The 25,429-nt window shown below is 43.6% G+C and overlaps 1 protein-coding gene across 1 annotated transcript in view; it reads right to left on the bottom strand.

Annotated features, from left to right (window-relative positions):
• Window positions 1–25,429, bottom strand: part of LOC124716905 — an 811,449-nt gene that overhangs the window by 128,025 nt on the left and 657,995 nt on the right. The gene's annotated exons all lie outside the window — the stretch shown is intronic.

The raw sequence follows: 25,429 nt of genomic DNA, 5'->3' as shown, positions 1-25,429 counted from the left end.
TAGCTGTGGGCGCAGCGTGCGGACAATTGGCCAGCGCTGCCCTTGGTGCCAGAAGAGGTTTGACGGCGCCGCCCGTGGCCTAGGCAGCGGCGGGCCACACGGAAGAGTGACCAGCCAGCCTCATTACGAGCGGAGGCCGCCCGTCCTGTCCAGTGGAGCCCCGCGCAGGTGCCGGGCTGTCGCCTGCGAGGCCCTTGCGCGCCGGCTCCACGCCGCATGCGAATGCGGGTACCGGGATGAAAGCCAAGGATGGCACCGGCCCCGTCGCGCCGCGCCCGGAATAGGTTCTGCGAGCGCCGTTGTTCGCCGCCTCTCCAGTCGCGACGCTGCGCTGCTATTTTGTCTGCACGGACACAAAACATTTGCGTGCCCCACCACAGTGCACTCACGTCTCGGCAGCTGCTCGGTTGCCGTCGCGTGTCGCGCCTCAAGGACAACGATTCCAGCCTCCCCTTGTTCCACAACACTCAGGCTCCGTCGTGAGCTCATCTTGCATACGTGCTCGATTCGTTCTCGTTCTCCTATTATGAGTCACGACAGCAATCAATCACGCTTCATAAATATCCAAGACAGTTAATGTGCGGCGATACGAATACACACATTAACCTTGGTATAAATGCACGGAGTGTATGAAACATTCCCTTTGAAAAATTAATGAATTACTGTGCTGATAAACCTTTTAAATTATTTGATTTTCAAACAGCTGAGCAAAACTGAACGTACTCAGACATTTCTCTCTTTACTTATTCTGATCATCACTAAACTGATACACAATATTTTTTTAGCGTAACGCAATCTGGCTTTCAGTAATTCCTACAAAAGAATAGCCGTGATTAACAATAACCTATACCTTTCGTGAATCACTTACCTCACAAAAATCTTCGTTACTCAAACTACTGCAATACAGCGAGCGCCAATACTGCCAGCTGAATAAAAGATTCCAACTACTGAAGGCACTAATATCACTTCATGATATCCAATATTACAAATTTACTCTTTCTGATGGACACACGTCCAGATTGTCCACTTTCAAAACTCTGGCATCTCTCTCCCCACATCCACCACTGCTGGCGGCTCACCTCCAACTGCGCAACGCTACGCGCTGTTCACATCCAACTGCCCAACACTGCAATAGCAAATATACCAACAATGCAAACCAGCCACAGACTTCACACAGCACAGTCAGTGATTTTCATATAGAGCACTACGTGGCGTTACCAACATAAAAACCTAATCAGCCTACTTACAAGTGCCACGCCAAATATTCACGAAATCAATATTCCGCCGAAGCTCAGATACTTATCCTGTAGCAATACAAAGAAAACGACGCACCACAAATGAATCATCCGAATGCGTCGGAAATCGGTAGATAAAATGTACGCCTACGGACAAACAAATGATTAAAACTTCAGAAATGTTAGATGATTTACTCAAGAGAAACAGCTTCACGTATATCGCAAGTTAGTAACGCATTGTTCCACCTTTTGTCCTTATCCAAGTGGTTATTCGGCTTGGGACTGATTGATACAGTTGTTTGAGGTCAAACTGAGGGACATCATGAGCAATTCTGTCCAAATGTCGCGCTAGATCGTCAAAATCCCGAGCTGGTTGGAAGGGCTGCGTCTTCGCTGGTCATATGGGCTCAGTTCGAAGTGTGACTCATCACTCAAGACAATTCTACTCCAGCCAATGAGGTTCCAGGTCGAAGAAGTGTTTGGAGAAGCCGCGGACAGTGGTGGGATACCGATCTCACTCTCACCCGCCACACATCCCGATATCCAAGAGTGATAGTCTGGGGTGCCATTTCTTTTCACCGCGGAGCCCTTTGGTTGCCATACGCGCCACCCTTACAGCAGAGCTGTACGTCGACGATGTTCTACGCCCCGTTTTGTTGCTCTTCATGGAAAGCCATCCTGGGCTAGTATTTCAGCAAGATAATCCCCGCCCGCACACGGCGAGAGTTTCTACTTCTAGTCTCCGTGCTTGCCAAAACCTATCTTGGGCAGCAAGATCGCCGGATCTCTCCGCAACTGAGAACGTTTATATCATTATGAGTAGGGCCCTCCAACCAGCTCGGGATTTTGACGATTTAACGCGCCAGTTGGACAGAATTTCGCACGATATCCTTCAGGAGGACGTCGAGCAACTTTGTCAACCAACGCCAAGCCGAATAACTGCTTGCATAAGGGCCAGAAGTGGACCGACGCATTCTACATCTACATCTACATCCATACTCCGCAAGCCACCTGACGGTGTGTGGCGGAGGGTACCTTGAGTACCTCTATCGGTTCTCCCTTCTATTCCAGTCTCGTATTTTTCGTGGAAAGAAAGATCATCGGTATGCCTCGGTGTGGGTTCTAATCTCCCTGATTTTATCCTCATGGTGTCTTCGCGAGATATACGTAGGAGGGAGCAATATACTGCTTGACTCCTCGGTGAAGGTATGTTCTCGAAACTTCGACAGAAGCCCGTACCGAGCTACTGAGCGTCTCTCTTGCAGAGTCTTCCACTGGAGTTTATCTATCATCCCCGTAACGCTTTCGCGATTACTAAATGATCCTGTAACGAAGTGCGCTGCTCTCCGTTGGACCTTCTCTTTCTCTTCTATCAACCCTATCTGGTACGGATTGACTTGCTCAGTTTATGAAGCGGCTTCTGTTGACAAATCATCCATTTGTTCTGAAATTGTAATCATTTGTTTGTCTGTACATGTACATCACATCTACTGATTGACTCAACGTGTGTATATAGTCTTTTCTAAATACGAACCACAGTCCAACAGACAAAGCACGGAATGGAAACACATCCGCTCGCCTGTCCGACACAAATTTAGAATACAAGCATCAGGGAGAAAAAATATGTTGACCAATCTTTGGGAAGCACAGTGTGTCGTTTTTTGTGATTATTTGGAAGATCAGAGTACAATACGCAATGCCTGCTTTTCAGACATGCTCAAAAACAAAGTAAAGCCAACAATGAGAGAAAAACGTCGAGGATCTGAAAGAGAAGGCATGACAGTGCTCGTCCGCCCACCGTCCAGCTGAAACCACTGAAAACATGGTTTCAGAGATACTACCTCATCCTCCCTACAGTCTAGATTTTCATTTGTTTGGTCCACCCAAGTTGTCATTATGTGGAAATAAATTCAGCAAAAATGAGGAGGTCAAAAAATTTGTGGCAAACTGACTCAGCTGGCCAGGGTGGCCGAGCGGTTCTAGGCGCTACTGTCTAGAACTGCGCGACAGCTACGGTCGCAGGTTCGAATCCTGCCTCGGTCATGGATGTGTGTGATGTCCTTAGGTTAGTTAGGTTTAAGTAGTTCTAAGTTCTAGGGGACTGATGACCTCAGAAGTTAAGTCCCATAGTGCTCAGAGACATTTTTTGAAACTGACCCAAACAAGAAGACAAAGGTTTCTTCGCATCAGGTATAGAAAAACTAGTTCATCGTTGGGACAAGTGTATTGATATTGGTTGGCATTATGCTGAGAAGTAGTAAACGCAAGTTTCTCCGGAACACAAATCCAGTCACTTAAACGCTGTACCACGTCATTTAGGCAGAGGATAGTACTCAGGATGAATATGAATCCCTGCCAGGGGCACCCACTCAAGAGCTAATTTACGAGCCGCGATTAATTTTTCGGCTGACATCAAAGATGAAAGTGAAGGCGTTCGTCCTTTAACGGGACGCTGAAGAAGACAAGTGGGAAACGGCGCGTGGGATGATGCCACTTGAAGAATCGCCGCGCTGACGAAAGATTACACAAATTACGGCGGCGGCGGCATCTGGCTGGAAGGTCGTCCAAATGGCACAGGTTGGTCGGTACACACACTACAGACTACACGGAGCTGGCTTGGCGCGCGCCCCGCTACCCTTGAAGCACCTGGCGGTTCGCTGCGACCCTCTAAACATAGCGGCGGGTGCTCCCTGGGATGTCGCCAGGACTTGCCCGGCCCTGCACACGCTCCTGCAGGCCCTGTGTAGCCAGCTAATGTTCCGGCCACTGCCGTGCCACCCCGCCGCGGCAGGCCAGAAGGAGAAGGGCGAGGGAGACGGCACACAACGCAATGTTTTGGCGGTACTGCAGTCCCAGGCCTGCAAATAACGGAATTGGTCGGTTGATTTGGGGGAGGGGACCGAGCAGGTAGGTCATCGCTCCCGTCGGATTAGGGAAGGATGGGCAAGGAAGTCGGCCGTGACCTTTCAAAGGAACCATCCCGGCATTTGCCTGATGCGAGTTAGAAAACTCAAGATGGCCGGACGCTGGTTTGAACCGTCGTCCTCCCGAATGCGAATCCAGTGTGCGCCACCTAGCTTGGTAAATAACGGAGTATGTGCTGTCTTGAACTTTCTCGAGACGACGAAACAGTATTTGAGGGGCTATATAGAACAGAAAAAAAAAAAGACTCATCACGAAGGTAGTATCCCAATGGGACGGTAATCAGTAGATGCGATGTACAGTGCAGAAAAGCGAATGATTACAATTTCAGAAAAATTGGATTATTTATTGAAGAGAAAAAGCTTCATAAGCTGAGCAAGTCTACGCGTTGTCCTGTCTCTGGCCCTTATGCTAGCAGTTATTCAGGTTGCGTCTGAATGATAGAGTTTTTGGATGTCTTCCTGAGGGACATAGTGCCAAACGCTGTCCCATTATTTGGAGCGTCAGAATCCCGAGAGGGTTGCAGATCCCTGCCCATAATGCTCCGAACATTCTCAGTTGGGGAGAGATCCGGCAACCTTACTGGCCAAGGTAGGTTTCGGCAAGCACGGAGACAAGCAATACAAACTCTCTTCGTGTACGGATGGGCATTATCTTGCTGAAATGTAAGCCCATGAGGGGCAACAAAACGGGGTGTAGAATATCGACTTACCGCAGTGCTGTAAGGGTGCTGCGGATGACAACCAAAGGGGTCCTGCTATGAAAAGAAATGGCACCCCAGACCACCACTCTTGGTTGTCGTGCGTAGTTTTTTGTCTTAAGTGTGTATTTTTCCCGTTAAGTGGACATGATACACACAACAAAGGAAAATAATGGGGAGCAGACATTGGTTAAAAAATGGTTCAAATGGCTCTGAGCACTATGGGACTTAACATCTGAGGTCGTCAGTCCCCTAGAACTTAGAACTACTTAAACCTAACTAACCTAAGGACATCACACACATCCATGCCCGAGGCAGGATTCGAACCTGCGACCGTAGCAGTCACGCGGTTCCGGACTGAAGCGCCTAGAACCGCTCGGCCACTCTGGCCGGCGCATAGCTTTTGTGTTGAGGATGCGGCGGAAGGTCATAAATGTAATTCGGATGGATAGAATGAAAAAATTAGGTACTCAGAACAGTGGGAGAGCAGAGAAAATAGCTGAGTGTAACCAAAAGGAAGAAAAGAAACTGGAGAGGACATACATTAAGGCCGGCCGGTGTGGCCGTGCGGTTCTAGGCGTTTCAGTCTGGAACCACGTGACCGCTACGGTCGCAGGTTCGAATCCATAGTGCTCAGAGCCATTTGAACATACATTAAGATAAAAGTAGGGTCTTATAAAATCGATTTTAGAAGGATTGGTGGAAGGAAAGAGGAGACGAGGGAGGAGAAGACTTCGCACCTTGGACGAGGTGCTGTATTGTAGCACACCCAGCGGTATTAAGAAGGAAGCGATGGACGTCTAGAAATGGAGATGCAAAGTACCTGCTAGCGTAGTGCAAAACTGATGTTGATGATGACATCTTCATTCTTACTATACCCAGCCGAACAACGCCAGTCATTCTAACAGCACGAATTATTCACCTACGGAGGCACATTCATTTATGTATGTGGTTTCATATATATAATTAAACCTTTCTTCTGCGTACTGCTTCGTGTTCAGAAATTAATAGCTGAGTGGTCCTAAATCGGTGGCTGGGGAAGAATACTGCTTGTGCGGAAATCAGCTGGTACGTTATTGCGAAGAATAACAACTTTTCTTCTATTCGAAAATGGAGAATTTTTTAAACTGAGTCACTCAAATTGTGCTTCATAATAGTACCAAATTTTTTGTTCGTTTCATCAACACAAAAGTTGGTTTGAACACCAGTGTTCTTTACTAGGCATGGACCTATTGTAGATGCTATATCACAGCCGTTCTCCACACGCTGAACTGACTTATCCCCCCAATTATGGGGGCCTACCGTTCAACATGGATTCCGAACCATGGTGCACATCGGTACAGTGGAAACCGCCCGTGGTATTTCATGGGTAGCCATCCGGGTTTTTGCGAAAGTGGTTTAGTTAAATTACGGAAAAACAACATCAGGGTGGCTCAGCTGAGTTTCAGTCTCTCTCCTCAGCTTTACGTCTCTTGTGTTCAACATTTACATACGTCAGTAGTGGTGGCACATACTAACTGTGCTGAGCTGCGTAACGTTGGCATGCTCAAACGCATGTAGTTCTGACTACGCATTACAACGCTTTGTTAACCAGTTCCGCAATTATCATTTCAGTATTGTGTCCATGACGTTTGAAGTAATTTATGTGATAGAGAAAGGCATGTAAAAATAGTTGACAATCACCTCAAGGCCTGCGTAATTTGAAATTACCATTTTAGCTCGTCTGCCACTAGGGCTCAGTCAACACACCAAGCGCAATTCGCTCCGGTCCGTAACGTATACAAGAAAAAAAAAAAGAAATGAGCTTAGATGAATGCTACATACAGGTACTACTCGCACAACCTAGCTGTTTACAAGATCATACACAACCTCCAGGATGTAGCATGCGAGGCCCATCATCTCTGGGACGTCGGACAGACGTAAAGCACAATTCGTGGGTGATGTTGTTGGCTCTCCCTCTCATCAACTCGAGCATGAATTACGTAGAGCTTAATGTACGACCCACGACCCACCGACACAGCAATGGCGTCCAGGATGGGGAAGGCCGACGACGTAGTTACCTAGCGCGAGGAACGTAGCAGATACGTCGAATACACACTCATCTTCTATTCACCCTCCCAATTTCACATGTTCGCGATTCGTACTTAGTTGCAGCACGAGCGAACAATCTAGACATGTATTCAGTAGCCTATTTGTGCAAGCGTAAATGAAAGATCAATATAGCTGTGTTTTAAGAACTTGGAGTATTTGTTATTGTGAAGTGCAGCCTTCCACCAAGAGATTGCGTGGGGTATGATTTCAGTGTCCTTTACAATAAAAAATGGACATTGTGGAGAAGTTAATAGCCAATATGTATTATAAACGCGAAGGTTTGTGTGTGAGTATGTTTGTTACTCCTCCACTCTGAAACGCCTGGATGGTCTGGTAGAAATATGGAATAGAATTAGCTTATACCTTGAATTAACTCATGGGCTCCTTTTAAGAATGTGTAGAACAAGACATTTATTTATTTGAAGAATACTCGTATAGCATGAAATGTGGAACAAAAATTATTCTTAGAAAAAGCATTTTACTCTTTGAGTTCTGAACTGTATCATATTTATTACTCACTATGTCCGGCTGAAGAATCACAACGACTGTGTCATTTAAATTCTGTACGACAGAGAGAGAGCGCGTGCCTTTACATGTAGAACGTGCTAGGCTTTTAGTGACAGTGGGATTCCATTATGACATGCGAGCGTATCCGCTGATGACAGGTACGCACGTGAGGGCAGATGACGTTGTTGCAAGTACAAATATTATAAAATTTGCGCTGCACCTATCTAGAAATTACTTACTTTCTTTATTCGTCGAGTTAGTGTGTTTATTATTCCTTCTTCCTCCTCGCTGAAGCGGCTGTGCGGATTTGGATGAACTTTGGAATGGAGATAGCATTTCCCATGAATTAACACATAGGCTACGTTCTATTCCGAAAAAAAAAAATCAGTTCTCCAGTGGGACTGTCAACGTGTCTACTGTTTCCGTGTGATGCGTAACGTCACTTAAAAAGTCTTCCATGAAAGACAGCTGTCAAATGACCGCGTTTGGTTAGCGCAGAGATTGGTTTTTTCCTTAAGTAAAGGAGTGAGTTGCGAGCGACAAGTATTGTGTCAACTTCTGCCATTGTCTCAATTTTTTTTCCGATGTCGTGCGGTTTGCTAGACTACATGTGGGTCGTACCTCAATACCTCGAAGAGATAACGGCTGTGATGGCGGATACGCGTGCATAGTGAGTTTCGGCATTAACATTTCTTTACAAGTAACAGTTTAACAGCGGATAACACAGCGGGGTGCAGGTAATTGTCGGTGTGGCCGTAGACATGTAATACTGATAGTAGAGCTCTGTAGTTTAGCCGACGTCGAATTTACAGATAGAGCTGAAATCTTTGATTCGCCCTCCAAGAAGAAAGTTGCCTTGACACTGATTGCGTAAGCAAACATTCTGTCGTGTTTAGGAAAGCGTGGAGAAAGTGTGTTAGTGCGCTCGGGTTGAGGACGGCATATGACATTAACCGGTAACGAGCTCTTTACGTGGTACATTTTTGGTTAAATCACAGGAATGTCATTAATTACGTACGCAAAGCCTTGTATGTGATATTACTCACTTAGTGTGGAGGGAAACGACGAACACAGAAGAGCTGCTCTGGTTTACGACTCTTAGAGGAACGGGGACACAAGGGCGACGAAAGATCAAACAGAGAGAGGTCAGTTATGAACCTCTATGCCGGATTTAAACGTAGGCTTCTCATTCTCTGGGGAGTGTGTCTACTAAAGTAGATGTACTCACGTAATAATCCGATTTCTAGGTAACCTGATCACTGAGGGGTAGGAAGGCTATGTCGAAAAAATTAAAAGAAAGGAATCAGATGTTCGAATTGAATTTAGTTTCATGTGGATTACATCTTTCTAAAGTACGCAAGCACACACACACACACACACACACACACACACACACACACACACACACACACGGAAAAGTTCCGTTACAAACAAAATTATTTTTAAATCCGAATTTAACATGCCAATTCGACACAGCGCTTCAAATTAGTTCGGTATTTGTTTTATCGATATGTATTAACAGGGACAGTAAAACTCGAACAATAACCAGTACTGCAGTTGCGACAACACTGCCATGTCGCGCGGTGACTGCAGCGCTATTGAGCCACTGTTGGTTTGCTGTTTGTTCATCGTGTGGTACCGTCCCTGTTAATACATATCGATAAAACGAATACCGAACTAGACTAATTTGAAGCGCTGTCTCGAATGGGCACGTAAAATTCGAATTTTAAAAGTAGTTTTGTTTGTGAATGAACCTTTCCGTCGACACTGAGCATCGCATGAAAGACGTGGCGAACAGCGATTGTTTGGGTTGACTCCAGCTACGCAATGCAAACAAAACATGACATTGGAAATATCTGCCGAAACACCTGCGAAAATAAGCATGATGACTCTTTGGATATATGTGTGTGTGTATTTTTGTATAATTGCAGCTGCGAGTGACACTACTTTTCTTCTTATTTTTGATGGAGGAACCCAGTCCTGAATATTCTATGTACTCCCATACGTATATCAATTTATCGGTACATACATAGAACTACTACACTCTGATGAAACGTTTTTAAGCTTGGACGAAGAAGGCTTATACAAAATTAAATTTAAAATCTAAGGTTTATAGCTCATTTTTCAATTTTTCATAATGTGATACTGGACGCCTGTTAACTTGAAACATGGAGAATAGGGGGCATTCTTCTGTACAGTGGTTAATGTAGCGTTATCCGACTGAAAACTGTTTTTCTGCCTAGTGTTCACTGAGTGAATCCTTCTAAATGACTCATATAACTAATTAATTAGGTGAGAGATTACATGTACTTGTGAGATGCTATTAGGTTTCTTAGGCGGTTTAGCAACAACCTCCACGAATTCTCCGATCTAATATCACAATTTTTCCTGTTGATCCTTTTCTGTGCTGAGACTGGCTTTCCGAAATGCACGAAATCACCCTAAATTATGATAGTGTCGGGATGGCCTAATGGAATCGTTTTTAATTAATTTTAAAGACGTTTCGGCCACTCTTTACGAGTTCGGTGTCTTAAACAAGGCTTGTTATTCAATCCCGTCTCCAGCCATCCTGATTTAGGTTTTCCGTGATTTCCCTAAATCGTTTCAGGCAAATGCCGGGATGGTTCCTTTCAAAGGGCACGGCCGATTTCCTTCCCCATCCTTCCCTAACCCGAGCTCACGCTCCGTCTCTAATGACCTCGTTGTCGACGGGACGTTAAACAACACTAACCTAACCCCTCCTCCCCTCTGCCTCTCCCCCTCCTGTCAGTCTCCTTCGGCCATAACATTGAAGTTTCTATGTTTAGGTATGAAGGAGCCTTCCGGTTTTCCGGTCTTGAAGGAATGAAGATTAGCGTTTATCGCCCCGTCGACGATTAGGTCATTAGGGGCGGAGCCCAAGCCCTGTTTGAGAAATGAAATGCCGTGTGGCTAGGGCCTCCCGTCGGGTAGACCGTTCGCCTGCCGCAAGTCTTTCGAGTTGACGCCGCTTCGGCGACTTGCGTGTTGATGGGGATGAAATGATGATGATAAGGACTACACAATACCCAGTCCCCGAGAGGAGAAAATCTCCGACCCAGTCGGGAATCGAGCCCGGGCCGTTAGGTAATGACATTCCGTCACTCTGACCATTCGGCTACCAGGGGCGTACCCCTGTTTGAGGACATACGGGGAAGTAAAAGGACCGAAACCTTGCAGGCATTCTCCGTAAACGCTTTCCGGCTAATTGTGGGTGGCTGGACGGGGATCTGAAGCGCGCTGCTCTTGAATGCGTGTCCAGTGAGCCGCCGCTGCGCCACCTGTTTGGACAGACGTGGTAAACAGCGGCGGAGGCTGGTACAGGAGGCGTATCAGGCGCTAGCGCCCCCACGTCCGGGACTGGGAGCGCTCATCACGGCATTAAGCAGGGTGCAAAGCCGAGCTTCCCGCGCGGAGAGAGATACCGCCGGAGAACAATGCGGACGGGTCAAAGAGCAACCCCTCACCGGTTCTGGGCGGTTTTCAATCACGTCACAGTCCTGGTGACGACTACCACATCAGCTCCCTCGCAACTTTTCCGCCTATGAACAGCCGAAAGGGAAGACGCACACGTACGAACGGTGTGTACTCCATAAATATTATAAAATGGATGTATGTATGCCTGTATGTTACACATCTCCTAAAACACTGGACCGATTTCAACCAACCTTAGTACACATATCCCTTACTGTCAGGCAACAATGGCTGTGGGGTCACGAATCACCTACCTGTCATAGTTCAGGATATATGACGTCATAAACAATGAGATACGTGAAAAACTGCCTCATCGTGCATAACATTTAAATCTATTGCGCCTGTGCTACTAATTGTATGCGCAATAAATTTCGCAGGCAGTATCGTCATGTGAATCTAAATACACCTACAAAATTACAGAGTGTCCTTGATTTCAAGATTAAATATTTATTATATTTTTCATGGTAATATTTTTTTTTTTTGTTACAGGTCTGCTAGGGAACCTATGAAGTTTCTGTACAGCTGTGTCTCTTTCAACACTTCCGCCACAGGGAGCGCTGTGTGATCTATATCGTAAAAATGGCTTCCCCACAGGAGAAAGCTCAATGTTTCTTTAAAGTCAGTACCGCCAAGAGGCTGTTTTTCATTTGCAATGTTACATTTACACGATCATGATTTCGGCTTTACAATGCCATTATCAAGTGTTTTATTGTTATACAGACCTAAGATGGCATACTGTCACATTTTAAGTACACTATTATACAGATTGTCTAAGGGTCATTATTTCTGGTGAAAGCCTACTGCTTTGTTTTATCATTGAGTATACCAGTGATGACTGATTTACTAACCTTTATTTCTAAATTCAACTGTCTTCCGCAGTGTCTGACCTTTTTCTAGCTCCTCCTCATCGTGACAATTCCGGCAGCTGCTAGTGTCAGATGTTAGACATAGAACACAAAGTCGAGTTCGATCAGGTTGGTCCAACAAACTGGCTGTGGCAATTTCAGAGGAACCACCCCAGCAGTCGGTTCAACCAGTGTAGAAAAATCGTTGAACACCTGAATTCGGATGGTTTGATGGGGGATCTGAAGCCCGCTCCCCCCCCCCCCCCCCCAAAAAAAAGTACGGTCTTTTATAGGGTGACCTACATTTTAATCCAAGCTGAACGCAATTTTTAACTTGGAGAACGCGTACTGGGTACTGAAAATCATTTTAAGTGGCAGCAAAAAGCCAAGGACCGTACGTAGGTGGCGACACGACCCTTTTGTTTTCTGTCTGACATTTAACTGCGAAGCATCTAGCTAGATGTTTACTATTTAAACTTCGTTTGCTCTCTAATGCGTTACGATTTCAATAGCGACAAAGGTTGTGGGCAACAATGATGAATATATTTGTTATCCATAACAAATTTTTCGATGGAAAAAACAAAAAATATTGAGTATCTGCTTGTAAGAAGTGCAATATAATTGGATTTGTATATGTGTCTAAGACGACTGTTGTTAACATTTAGGAAATTTCACTTAATGCTCCACTCATGTTGTAGAACAAACAACCGATCCATTTCACCTACTAATCACTCTTCCTCAACTGTAAGTAACCTTGTCACTGAGAAGGCACGAGAGTTGTGTCGTTCCCTAGCAACGGAGCGGACTGGAAAATAGCGCATGACAATTGAATTTACGAGCGACAAGATTTTAGCTCGGCATAGCGTCTTTAAAGAGTGCTTGCGTCGCCCCTGTTTTCAAGTGGCAACACTATTGTCCGACTGCATAAAGGAGTACATCACTTTTTCTCAGTCCCAACGACTGCAAATAAAGCTCTCGTCTCCGTTTAAAAGAGCAAATGCAAAGGTTAGTAGCTGGCAAACGTCTCGTACAAGAAAGGTGTAAGATAATTTTGTATGTCTACTGTCTGTTTACGAGTGCAGTAACGACGGACAAAGATGACACTGGGGACTGCAACCACTTGAAAAGACTTTTTTATGCGCAGTGACAGTGCTTATATAAAAAAATAATATCACACTTAATTATTTTAAATATTATGAGGTTTGTTTTAATAACAGTGACTCGTATGCTAAGAGGAGTTGTGGAATGAGATAGCTGAAGGCAATGCCTCTACAGTGGGGTTAGCTCCCTGAACCTTCGATTTCCTACTTAACCTAAGTCGGGCCGTATCTAATCATCCGATACACTGCGTTCGCCACCAACTGAGACGCCCTTCCGTCATAGACACAGGTTTCCGAAACTATCGTTTGGTTTCCATTTGCTGGCTTGACGATTGCAGTGCGTGGGTATACTTCAGCACCTGGCTCCGGAGGTTCAGGTTCGAGTAACAGCCTTGCTGCACCTTGGCGTGCTGGTTCAGCTGCCTGCCCTTCCGGCAATCCTTATCACTTACGTCATATGACGAAGCTTGCAACATCTTATAATTATAATGAAATATTGTTATCATTCCACGATCGTGTCGTGGAGTGCAACGAATGAGCTTTTAGCATTTATTGCTTCGTTTAGGGACGACTGAAAAGACACGCCTCAAACATTGTGCTAGTGCGTGTGTGTGTGTGTATCGTTTTCTTTTTACTGACAAACATGTAAATCAATTTTACGTTTGATCACTTCCACGATTGTAGCTATTGTGATTCACGAATACAAAGGAACATAGTTTATAACTGCGTAATAATGCAGGCTGTACTAGCGATTTTGTGGTAGAGGAAGTGTTAGTAGTACTAGTAGTAGCAGTAGTAGTAGCAGCAGCAGCAGCATCAGAAGTAGTCTTATTCATCGTTAAATCACTTTTCCATACAAGGATATTGGACATTTGATGTTATAGTTTAAGAACAAAAAGGACCTAATTCATATTTACAGATACTTCCATACTTAGAGGTTTAGTTTGACAAGGATTGGACAGAGATTTTGAAGGGATCACGGGGATCAGCGAAAATCGTAAATCAGGATGGCCGTTTTGAGATTAGGGCCTCTCTCCTTCCAAATACAAGGCCAGTCTGTTACAAAAAGAACAGTCTCGATCGTTTATCCATAGCACACAAACGTTGTGTTCAAACTCGATAAGGATAGAAGCTGAAGCAATAAATTAAAATTTGTGCCATGGCCAGGACTTTAATCCAGGTCTTCCGCTTACTAAGCGGAGGTGTTAACCACTACAGCACCGTAGTATTTAGGTAACCAGCTGCACAGACTACTGTAGTCCAACGCCTTCCATAACACAAATATCAATTCACACCTACAGCCCATTTCCCCTTTCTTAAATCGTCACTACGTTTTGCTTAAACATTCATGTAAAGAAGTTATTTCATAAAACAAAAAGCTAGTGTTATGTTATTCGTTTATTTCTCAAAAACATGTCACTGCATACGCTATCAACTCACTTCAGGAAAATGACAAAGATGTTTGGTTCTGTCTTGTGCACTGCAGCTCTCCATTTACGTGCCTGAAAAACTGAGTCAGCATATCTTCATAATGAGTGAGAAACGGGATTCAGAGCAAGTTTTAGCAGAAAAAAAGCAACGTGAAAGTGTCCTCCAAAATGACAGAATTGCTTTATTTATTTGTGTTACACTTTTTATTATGTTCCTATCCAGTGTTATCTAAGTAATCCTCCTCCACTTTTTAGAAAGTATTGTTTATCACTATCTTTCTAACTGACTTTTTAAATAAGTTTGTTTTATTAGCTCTTTAATCATTTTTGGCAACGGGTTTCGACTCTTCTTGAAAATACTTAGAAAAAATTAATTCCATAGAATTGTGGTACTGGTTACTTTCGAGTCACGGGATTATTCACCGGTTGTTTGCGTCTTTGGAAATGTAATTCTTGGCGAACTTGTTTAGAACTCGGCGAGATACGAGGGAAGCGAAAGTTATTCGCTGTTATGTAGAAGCTACCGCTGTTAGAGATACTGCAGCTGTTACGAGGGTCCGCGCTATAATAGAGCTTGGAGAATGGCGTCCTGAATGAAAACACTTTGTGAGACGTACTTACAGCTGCCGTTAGCTTTTTCCCATTCCTGTTTCCCACAAAACTCGGGAAAGTGCATAAGCCTGCATTCTCACATTTTCCCATTCTCCAGTCGTTTGACGTTGGGCTAAGTAGGAGGCGAAGGAAATATTGCTGATGTAGTTGATCAGCATTACGTGGCATCTGTCACAGTTCCATAACACAAAGGCGCATCGTACATTCGAAAGTTGACTCGTTATCAATCACATCTAGGTCGTGATGTGACATCATCATCGCAGTTCTTTCCGGGTATTCTGAACGCTCATCTAATGCCAATCTATTTATGTTCCCCCTCGTACCTGAGACATGTTAAATATGTTGAACAATTCTGCACTTGATTAACACGTTGAAATTGATATACAAAAGCTACTCTTAGATTACTAGTGCATTGCAAAATGAACTTTGAATACCAATGGATAAGATAGCCATTACAAGAATGCGATCGTAGGATTCCTTTACATACACATATTTTGTGCGCTGCACCTTTTTAAGGTTTTGACTTGATTTTCTACGTCACCATTTCTCCACGAACTTGGTACGAGTTCAGACTTGCAAGGACGAAAGCGATTGACGTTCAGAATCCGATAAACAGTGATACTGAAAGTTCTGTCAATCACGATATGCTTAACTGCGTGTTTCTGTAAGAGTTGGCGTCAGGTGGCCTATTTGGCCGATAGCGCTTTGACCCTCTAAAGTACTGTAACATCAAAAATGGTCCCTACCTTGATAAGATTGTATATTTGCGTCATACAGACAACGGAGTGTCATAACGTCACGAAATGCGAAAGAAACTGTTGCTTATCATCTTCCCATCGATATTCAAAACAGACAGAGATGTAATGATTTTTGTACTGAACCTGTACTGTTTTAAAGTTTTGTTTCATATCCCCCTGCTAGGATTCCTGCTCAAGTTTTCAGTAACTTCTTTTCATCATTTGACGGCGGTTGAGGTGGTGTAGTAGTTAGGAAAACGGACTCGTGCTTGAGAGATGTGGGCTTTAAATTCTCACGTAGCCACAATGATCTGTATTTCTCAGTGTTCTGGCTCCTCATTACGGACAAATGGAGGTGCTACTTCAAACAGTTCGCTGCCAACTTTCTGTCCCGCAGTTCTCCATCTACAGGAATGATGACGTTTACGGAAAGTTAACTCAAAGCCTCTCTCCTCAAAAATTCAAGAACTTTTTTCATATTTGTGGACAGACTTTATGAAGACCGTTAATCACATCGTTCTATTTTAGTGGCTGTACAATAACTGTACGTGTGTGTGTGTATTCGTAGTAAAAGGAGGGTGGACGTGGACCTGCTGACATTTAATACTGTCTTCCATTTCTTTCTGTTCTGTGTTAAACTCTTCGTCTCTTCTGAGTGATGAACAAACATTCTCCTTAGATACTGTAGCCTTTATCATACCTCGCTCTTTCTCTTTTTGTTGCTTATTTCAGTGCCGTTGTTGCACTTGCAGACTAGCGTTTTACACAAGTACATCACTTTGTCGTAAATATGCTTGCCTGATTCGTCTATTAAAGATACACATATCGCCTTAAGCATCTTGTCTGTCCCATCTGGGTGTTGTACCTCACTTCTTTTCAACTAGAGGGGCTAATGATACGCCACAGCCTTATCAGAGCACCATGTTACATTAACACGCAATGTTGATAAACTACACTCGTTCTTGCACTTTTTTTTTAACAAGGCAGTTTCCTTGACTTTCCACTTCTGCTATGTCTACTAAATTTCTGCAGATTTGAAAATCACTCATCTGCTTCTGTACTTCATCCATATTCTGCATGGATACTGAAAGCCTTATTCCGTATTATATTATTTCGGTTCACCGGTCTCATAAGTGTCTACTGTTACGTTATGTGCAGCAGAACAATTAAATAAATCTTCTGGGTTTGCTCGCATTGTAGATGTATGCTAATGTGTACAGGAAGTGCAGCGCTCTACGTCTGATTCCTTTGCCATATAACTTATGAAGAAACTCTGAATAGCTTTATGCATGCAGACACACGTAACGGGGAAAATAATTATGTAACTGCATAGAGCACATGAAGACGGATCTTATCAAAATAATGTGTGTTCGCTATTAATAACGCTCACAGTTACCATTGACACCGCAGTAACATTTTCATTTACACTGTTGAATTCTCAAATTCCAGTGTTATCTTTTAAGAAACTGGCTTTGACCTTGGATACTCGGACCAATGGTGGTTTCATATTGAGACGTAGACAGCAACCAATGACAATAATTTACTACATCGATTATAGGCAAACAGGCCATCACCGGTTTCATCGTTAGACGAGAGTACTCATATAATAAAGTACAACCTCCTCTGTAATTGCATATTGTCTTTGTAGTCACTTTTTCGCCATGGCTTTGTGGTCTGGGACCAAAATTTTATCGAGTAGTGGAACTGTGGAACATTCTGTAACAAAGCTGAAAATCAGACGTCTATTTCCATAACATTATAGAGATAAAAAATCTTTGAAAAGTAACATTATTCTTTCACTGAACACTGAGCACAATACACACACACAAACCCTGTGTTACTTATATACAAGGTATAAAAACTGTAGGATAGCTCTTGCATATAGTCAGTTGTTCGTATTTTACGTATTTGAGTGTGAATATTTTCGGATGTGTTTGATTATACACGTAAAATATAGGTCTTGATATGTAGATGTTTTTACATACGCTGGAGCAGAAACTAAGACAGCGGGTAATTTGAAATACGAACCAGATATTCTTACCATCAAACGTTGTTTGGTACTACAAACCAAAATTATGAAACACGTGGACAGAGCTGATATACACTTGATGCTAGTACACTACAACATGTGCAGTTTGTAAAATTACGTAGTATCTGAAGCATTACGACTCCAGAAATTACTTTTCCGGCAGCGTAGCATATTTCGCAAATCCATACACCACTGGTTGTTCTGAGCTTACAAAAAATAAAGTATGCTACCCTTGCTGATTATCTTCAGATGATCCTTTGAGGATGTGAACTGGTAATGGATCTGTTTACCCGCCGTAGAGTAAATAGCTGTAGTTGATAAATGGCCCGCACACGCGTTGCTGAGTTTGTTTCAACTTCGGTGGGAAGCTCTTGCACACCCTCCGTGCAGTCCCGATCTCTCCTCACGTGATTTCCATATTCCTCGAGCCCTGAAGAACGACATTTGTGGCCGCCGAGTTGCTTGGTACGAAGAGGTGCTGACATGGGTACAATTATGGTTCCGTAGGCAACCACAAACATTTTTCCAGTGTGTGCTGACCGTCTTGTCTCATAATGGGATGAATGTATTAACAGTTATGGCGATTACGTTTGAAATAATAAACTGTTTACCTACTTTTTCCATCTGTATCGTTTCCTGCATCTCCCTCAAAGTCTGCAAGCCACCTAACGGTGTGTAGCGGAGGGTAATTTTGATACCACTAACTCTTTTGGCTGCCCCTTACGGCATTTGAGCTACGGTGTTACAGAAGGATTCCGCAAATTAAGTGGACTGATGAGATACATAACACCCGCCCGAAGAATTGGGGAAGGAAGGAAGGTATGTGTGGAAAACTTCCAACTAGAAGACGGGACAGTGAGATAGCAGATATACTAAGACATCAGAGATTAACTGCAATGATTACTAGATATAAGGTCCATCTGTTCTGCAAACAACTGTCAAACATGTTTGAGTACATTTGTGCCATCGTCAATGAGTATTCTTTATACAGTTCTGTGAAATGTAAACATGCTTTGGTTTGACGCTAAACTAACATGAGAACAAGTGAACTTCAACCTCGAGTGGACATTACGGCAGCAACACCAATCGTAAGGTGGAAAAATGTTGTTGACGACTGAGGTCCCACAAAATATGTGTACCGTTTGTTTGTGCATTTCAACGATAGATGAGTATGCAGATGAGAAAGGGTATTTTAAATCTAACCGTAAGTAATAGCAAAATACAATCGCAAAAAAATTGTGCAGAACAAAATTATGTTTACGGATAAAGTGATTTGTTAAGACGCCAATAGAACTTACAGTAACATCATGTAGTTGCAGTTGACAATCTAGCAGTATCCAGTAATATACAGAGGGTCCTACATAAACTAATAATGTAGAAAAATTAATGACAACAACAGACAAAAATTGATTTTAGCCCTAAAAAAACCCACTGACGTTGGCATATGAGTGCTGAAGCATGTTTGAGTTTATGTGAAAAAGAATCAGTTTTTTTTTTTTTTTTGTCTGGAAACAACGGCTAGTGCAACAGCTCTAAAATCATGTGATGTATAACTTCAGCGATATTTAGAGGGAGTTGCGGAAAGTACACAAATGTTGGGGAAGACAGAGATTAAAATCTATACAACAAATAATTGAGGAAGTAGGGTGTAGGCCCCACGGTGAGATGAGGAGACTGGGCACTGGAGAGGACAGCATCAAACCAGAGAGAAGACTGAAGACCCGAGAAAAAAAAAGACTGAAAAAGTGAGTGCCGAGGAGCGTCATTGTCCTGAAGTCAGCTGTGGAGCGGATGTGAGAGCACGTGGTCAGCAGTCAGCAGCTGCAGTAGTCAGTCAGCAGCGGTCAGCAGGAAGCGTGAGGTCACTACACCTGGCCCTGCTCTGCTCTCCTGGCCCGCCCTGTCACTACATGTGGGTCACTAAGGCCGGCAATGGGGCACTAACCCTAAGCACTAACCCTTTGCTTCGTACTCATCGGCTGACAGGTTCAGGCAGGCCATTTAATGGTAACGTATAAGAAACGCCAAGCAGCTGAGTGTAGTCTTTTAAGATTACTGCTCAGAGCGGAGCGTCGGGCAAGCTCTCGGTATATTCGTCAGATGGGCGCTGCTTCATGGTGGCAATATTTAACTGATCGAAGTCTCATACAACTTCTCGACGTTCATTTGGCGCAATGCATAATCAGTGCTGCATAAGGGGCCCTCTTGATTGGAGTGGCTGCGGGAAACTTCGAGGAATCCGTATCGATGCCTGCATACTGGGGCTGTCAAAATATCGATATATCGGCACGTTGGTAATTTTTTCAATAAAATATCTATATATATATCGGCGTTATTTCTTTCCACGATATATCGATATCGAAATGGCAATATCGAGAGCCGATATTGTTGAAATTGTAATAGAACATAATTTTACTTTCACTGTGTGAAGGAGTCTTACTACTTTTTGAGCTTTCATCACATCCAGTCTTCCTCTTTGACTGTCCGAAGCATGTATAGGTGGCAGAAAAGAAGTCCAATTGCACTGGGGAGTGGCGGTATGAATGGAGTCATGAGATTTCCGATGTGAGGAAATAGCATACCAGTTGCGTTAACAAAACAATTTTAACGCAGTTAGTGTGCTATTTCTTCACATTGGTATTCTTCAAAAACAGCTGTTGAAAATGATGAACAAAAATCTAAATGACAAGATTGGTCTTTGTTGCGGCCGGAGACGTGTGAGGGGAAATGATGACGCAGTTGGCACTCGACGCTAGCAACAGAAACTGCTACGTTTAACTTCACCACGTAATTTTGACACTACAGCTGCTACGTTGCTGGCGTCTGCAGAAATGAAAGAAACAGGGAAGTCGACATGAAGTGTACAGGACAACTCCGATATGTGACGAAGCCGAACGACGGACCCATCGGACACATTTTATCGTGCCACGTACATACAGTTACCATTGTTACCAAAGTGGTTGTCGCAAGCGTGAACGTGCATCGTTTTCCTTTCTATACTTGCTCTAAGGGAGATAAGCAGGCGTCTAGCTTGTTGATGTACAGAATATCTAATAATAAATCAGTGCTTCAATACACAGCTCTAAAACCGGCAGTAATTTCACAATGTGCAACCGATACTTCTGTAGGCCGGAAGTCGATATTCTTCCGTCGATATGTTAATGTTTTCTCTCGATATATCGTATGCCGATAACGATATTTTTTAAATATCGATATTTCGGATTCCCGATACTTTGAAGAATATCATCAGCCCTACTGCATTCTATTACTTCACTTTTCACACTATTCATCAGGCAGTTTGAAATTATGTGTAGTTTCTGTAACTTATCTACATCCAAATAACCACTGCAGTATGAATAACGCAGTTAGAGCACGCCCAGTAGCTACCATTCACTCCCTTCCCAGTTCTAAACGTTATGAAGCTTACATGATGTAAGCGCCTAGATTGGAACAATATTGGCAGGTGATAGGTTCAAATGGTTCAAATGGCTCTGAGCACTACGGGACTCAACTGCTGTGGTCATAAGTCCCCTAACTAACCTAAGGACAGCACACAACACCCAGCCATCACGAGGCAGAGAAAATCCCTGACCCTGCCGGGAATCGAACCCGGGAACCCGGGCGTGGGAAGCGAGAACGCTACCGCACGACCACGAGATGCGGGCAGGTGATAGGAAAGTACGTTTTGCAACCGTGGCCTTTACCACTTACCTGAAGCTCCTCTTTCTTTTGTGACACTGTCGATTGTAGAGATGCTGAAAAGTTTCAACACAACATAAAATTCGACCCGGGAGGAATGAATGGGCGCTATTCTACCGGTGAAGAAAAAGCAGTTCTACTAAAATCACCTCTATTCTGATTATTTTTTTCATTTCTCTCTCACGGCCGCACTGTTCACAGGTTATCCTCATACATAAACCTGAGTCATTTTCACCGCCAAGTCTAGTCACACAAGTCTAGTCGTCGCTTTCTCGTGGTCATTATCGCGATGTTCTGTGCAACCAGAAAACACTGACCCAAACAAAACCTTCTTTGAAAGAGTGAGTGTTTCAAGCTAGCCCAGAACAATAGCGTCACAGCGAAATATTCTTTTTTGGGCGTACAGTAGTGCATATGCAAATGTGAAAACTCATAGTTGGGATGGCTCTTCGCAGATCCTTTTTCGACGAAACAGTTGGGTTTAGCTGCGCTGACTATTACGAGTTCTTGCTAAAGTTTCTGTTATTTTTTGTCCTTACGTGTCCTGAATTCCACATGAGGAATGTTAAAAGACTAGAATGAACGCTTCTAAGAAGAATGGTATCAAGGAGGTTTTCTGGGCTCGAGAATCATCCCGTTCCGCGACTGTCTCTGATATTCCAGAAATTCTACGCTTCTACCACACGCTTCCGTAGTGATGCCAAAGGGTGCAAGAACTCATCCTGTCACAGTGGAACAACTTCCTACTGAGTTTCCGCGTCTGCCGTGAAGGTTAGCAACGCTCATTAAGCGTCGGCTTTCCTTGAATGAGGAGCTGAGACGTGACTCGTTTTAGATCCCTTTTTCGGTGCCACCGCATGTTGTGAAGTCGACGAGGTTACACTGGTGTCTAATGAGGTTCCCCAGGGAAACGCTACCATGATCGGATATACAACGGTGGCCTTTACATTTCTCAGGCGCATTAAGTAAACTTACGATATAAAGTAAGAATATACGAGGGTCACCTGAGTAGTAGTATAAACATAGGTGGACTAGAAGAGGTGTTCGTATATTTAATGACATTGTCACTGAATACGACATGAGCCCCAAATACTGCGTATGTAATACGCGCAGATATTCGCATAATTCTCATTCCAAAACTTATCAGTACAACCCACGTAATGTGTGTGAGATGAGATACAGTTACTGAGTACTGAATCCTACTTCATGTATATTACCGATAAGAAGCTCTGTAACGAAGCCATTACGGAAGCAATGAACACCAAAACCAGGTCGACATCGACGTCATTAAAGACTTACCTCGAACTCAGATGGAACATCATTTTGTGTTTGCGGTTGGGGAGGGAGGGGGTGGGGGAAGAAATCACACGCGGTCCTACGGAAAGAAGCGTCCCAGCATTCTCTTCAAGTGGTTTAGAGAAACCAGGAATAAACCCAAATCAAACCATACCGGGCTTCGAGTATCGCTACTTAAGGAAAGGGAATTTCGTTTCTATGTGACAACAAAACACCGTGGCTTATTTTTACTTGGGGTTGCCGCATTATTGATTCTAAAGTCCTGTTGGGTCGGAAATGTCACGGCTTATGAGAGTAGCTTATAGATGCTTGTTAATTTGGGGTCCTTAGTTGTGTTCTGGTATGCCGTTAGTCGACAAAACTACGATGTTTAAGTTCACACAACAAAATATTAGTCACTTCTGAAAGGAACGTATTAGGCCAAGAAATGTTCCAAGAATAGGAAACACTCTCCGTTGTGAGTGTTTTGTTAATAACGACACTTTTTGCGCGGTTAGCACGTCTTCAGGTGACAGTAAATAGTAACAATAATTTGTTACATTACAATGTATTCGCGAATCTATCTGGCACCGATCAGTGCTAGATAGATTCGTGAATAAACTGCTATGTAACGAGATTATTGTTATTATTTGCAGATAATCTGAAGATGCGCTAACCGCGTGAAACACGACGTTATTAACGAAACACACACACACACAGAATGTTTTCTATTTTTGGAACATTGAACCCCTGTTGCTGCATCCGGCGAAAATGGAATGAAGTACTGTGAGCATACTCCTCCCTTTAGAGCGTTGTAAATGGTACAGAACTGGCACCAAGTGGTCCTGCGACCCTACACCGCTGAGTAAGACATGGCAGTGAAATGGCGTTATGCTGGTTGCTTGGAAGGAGCGCAGTAAGATTGGGTCGCAGTGAATACGCGAAAGAATGGCAGAAAGGAACCGTCTTGTTTGGACATCCCCATGTTCACATCTGAATGAAGTTGCGATCAATGCGGACTGACCAAGGTATCTACAAGGAATGGTGTACTTCTAGCAGGAGTGTAACGAGACGTGAGAAGAGAGACGAGTGTCATGCCATGTCGATGACAATCGGTTTCATGCAGTCAGGAATTGCTGCTGCCAGTGAATGCTGGTCCATTTCAACCAGCTTCAAAGTGAACATTGCGAAAGGAAGTGCATACAATAGGCATTTGGACTCGGGTGCCTCGCAAAAGACTATTACTTCCAGTGACTTATAAAGCTGCACCTCTACGGTAGCCCAAATGAACAAGCTGGATACTAACTGACTCGCTGCGTGCAATTTGGTCAGATGAGTCTCGATGTTATGTCTTTTAAAATGATGCAAGGCTTCGAGTGCACCGACATCACGATGAAGCGAAGATCCACAGTGCTTGGAGGATGGATTCAGGATAGAGATGGTTCCATGATGTTTAAGGAGTGTTTGCCGTAGTTCAATCATTCATCTTGGTCTTCAGGCTGTCCCGCCGAGGCGTTGTCATCATTTTTCTGCTGGTAATCCCTGTTGTACTTGCGCCATATTTTGATCGCATAACTCGCAATCTCCATCGGCTACTCCCTGAGGCTGAATCCAGCGTTTCTTTCTTTTTCCTGCTGTGAAGGAGCTGGATGGACCACTGAGAGCTTCCCCTCTACTGGGCCATAGGTTTGTATCTATATTTTTTCTGATTTCTTTTATTACAATACTTAACTTAAAAATTAAGTTACACTTCTATTCTAATTACTAGAAGTTGAACTACGTTTACAGTTTACAATTCTTTCTTCTTCTGAAATAAAATACATCGTTATTTTTCCTTCTTGATTACTACTGGCTAGAGGCAGCTTTACAAACGATTTTCTAGCAGAAGCTAGTGAAGTGTTTTTGATTTCACTGAATTGCTATTACATTATAATTTATAATACGTTATTGGTAAGTGAACCAACGGTTTGGGTCTGGACAGTGATGATGTGTACGTTTCGATAGAGGTGTTCGTTGGTAGTTTGCTATTTAAGCTGCTTCTTGTGTGGTCAGTGTTGTTGCAGTGGTTAGGTTTCAGGCTTCAGCGTTACAGTATTATTTAAACGTCTACGTCTATGTCATCTTTTTCAGTCTCAATTGGATCTGGCTCTGGTTCTGGTCTCTCTAGTAGATAAGCTGGGAAGGGGATATTTTCTGCCAGTGTTTGAGTTTCTTCTCTCCTGAGTCGGGTTGTATGTCGAGGTTGTTTTGCAAGATGGTTCTGCGAGGATATTTTATTTGAATCTGGATTTGTTGTTTATTCTGGGACGAGTTGTTAATACGTTTCTCATATGTGGAACAGGTGCAGTATTTATGCTTATGTGGGGCTAGGTGCTCCGTCATCGGTCCGCGCCGCTTCTAAACCCACATAGGCTAAATAATGGACCTGTTCCATACTGGATTCAGTCGCAGGGACTGATGAAGACTACGAGTTACGGGATCGAAATATCGTGCAAGTATGACGCGGAATACGGCAGAAAACCCGATTTTTCAAAAATGACGTCATTAGTGTTACCACCGAGAGGAATTAGGATGTTTAGTTCAACAGTCTCGGAGAGAAAGTGTTGGGCTTTCTCCTACATATTCACGATGAGAATGCTGTGGACATTCCGGTTTTTCAAGATGACGACAGCTTTGTTCACACATACATTTCTGATTTGTCGAGCACTCAAGCTCTCTGTCACGCCACTCCTGGCACGCAGAATCACCCGATCTT

This window comes from Schistocerca piceifrons, chromosome 1, assembly GCF_021461385.2.
Source record: "Schistocerca piceifrons isolate TAMUIC-IGC-003096 chromosome 1, iqSchPice1.1, whole genome shotgun sequence".
Classification (NCBI taxonomy): Eukaryota; Metazoa; Arthropoda; class Insecta; order Orthoptera; family Acrididae; genus Schistocerca; species Schistocerca piceifrons.
Note: the sequence above shows the minus strand (reverse complement) of the source record. Positions and strands in the feature narration are given on the sequence as shown.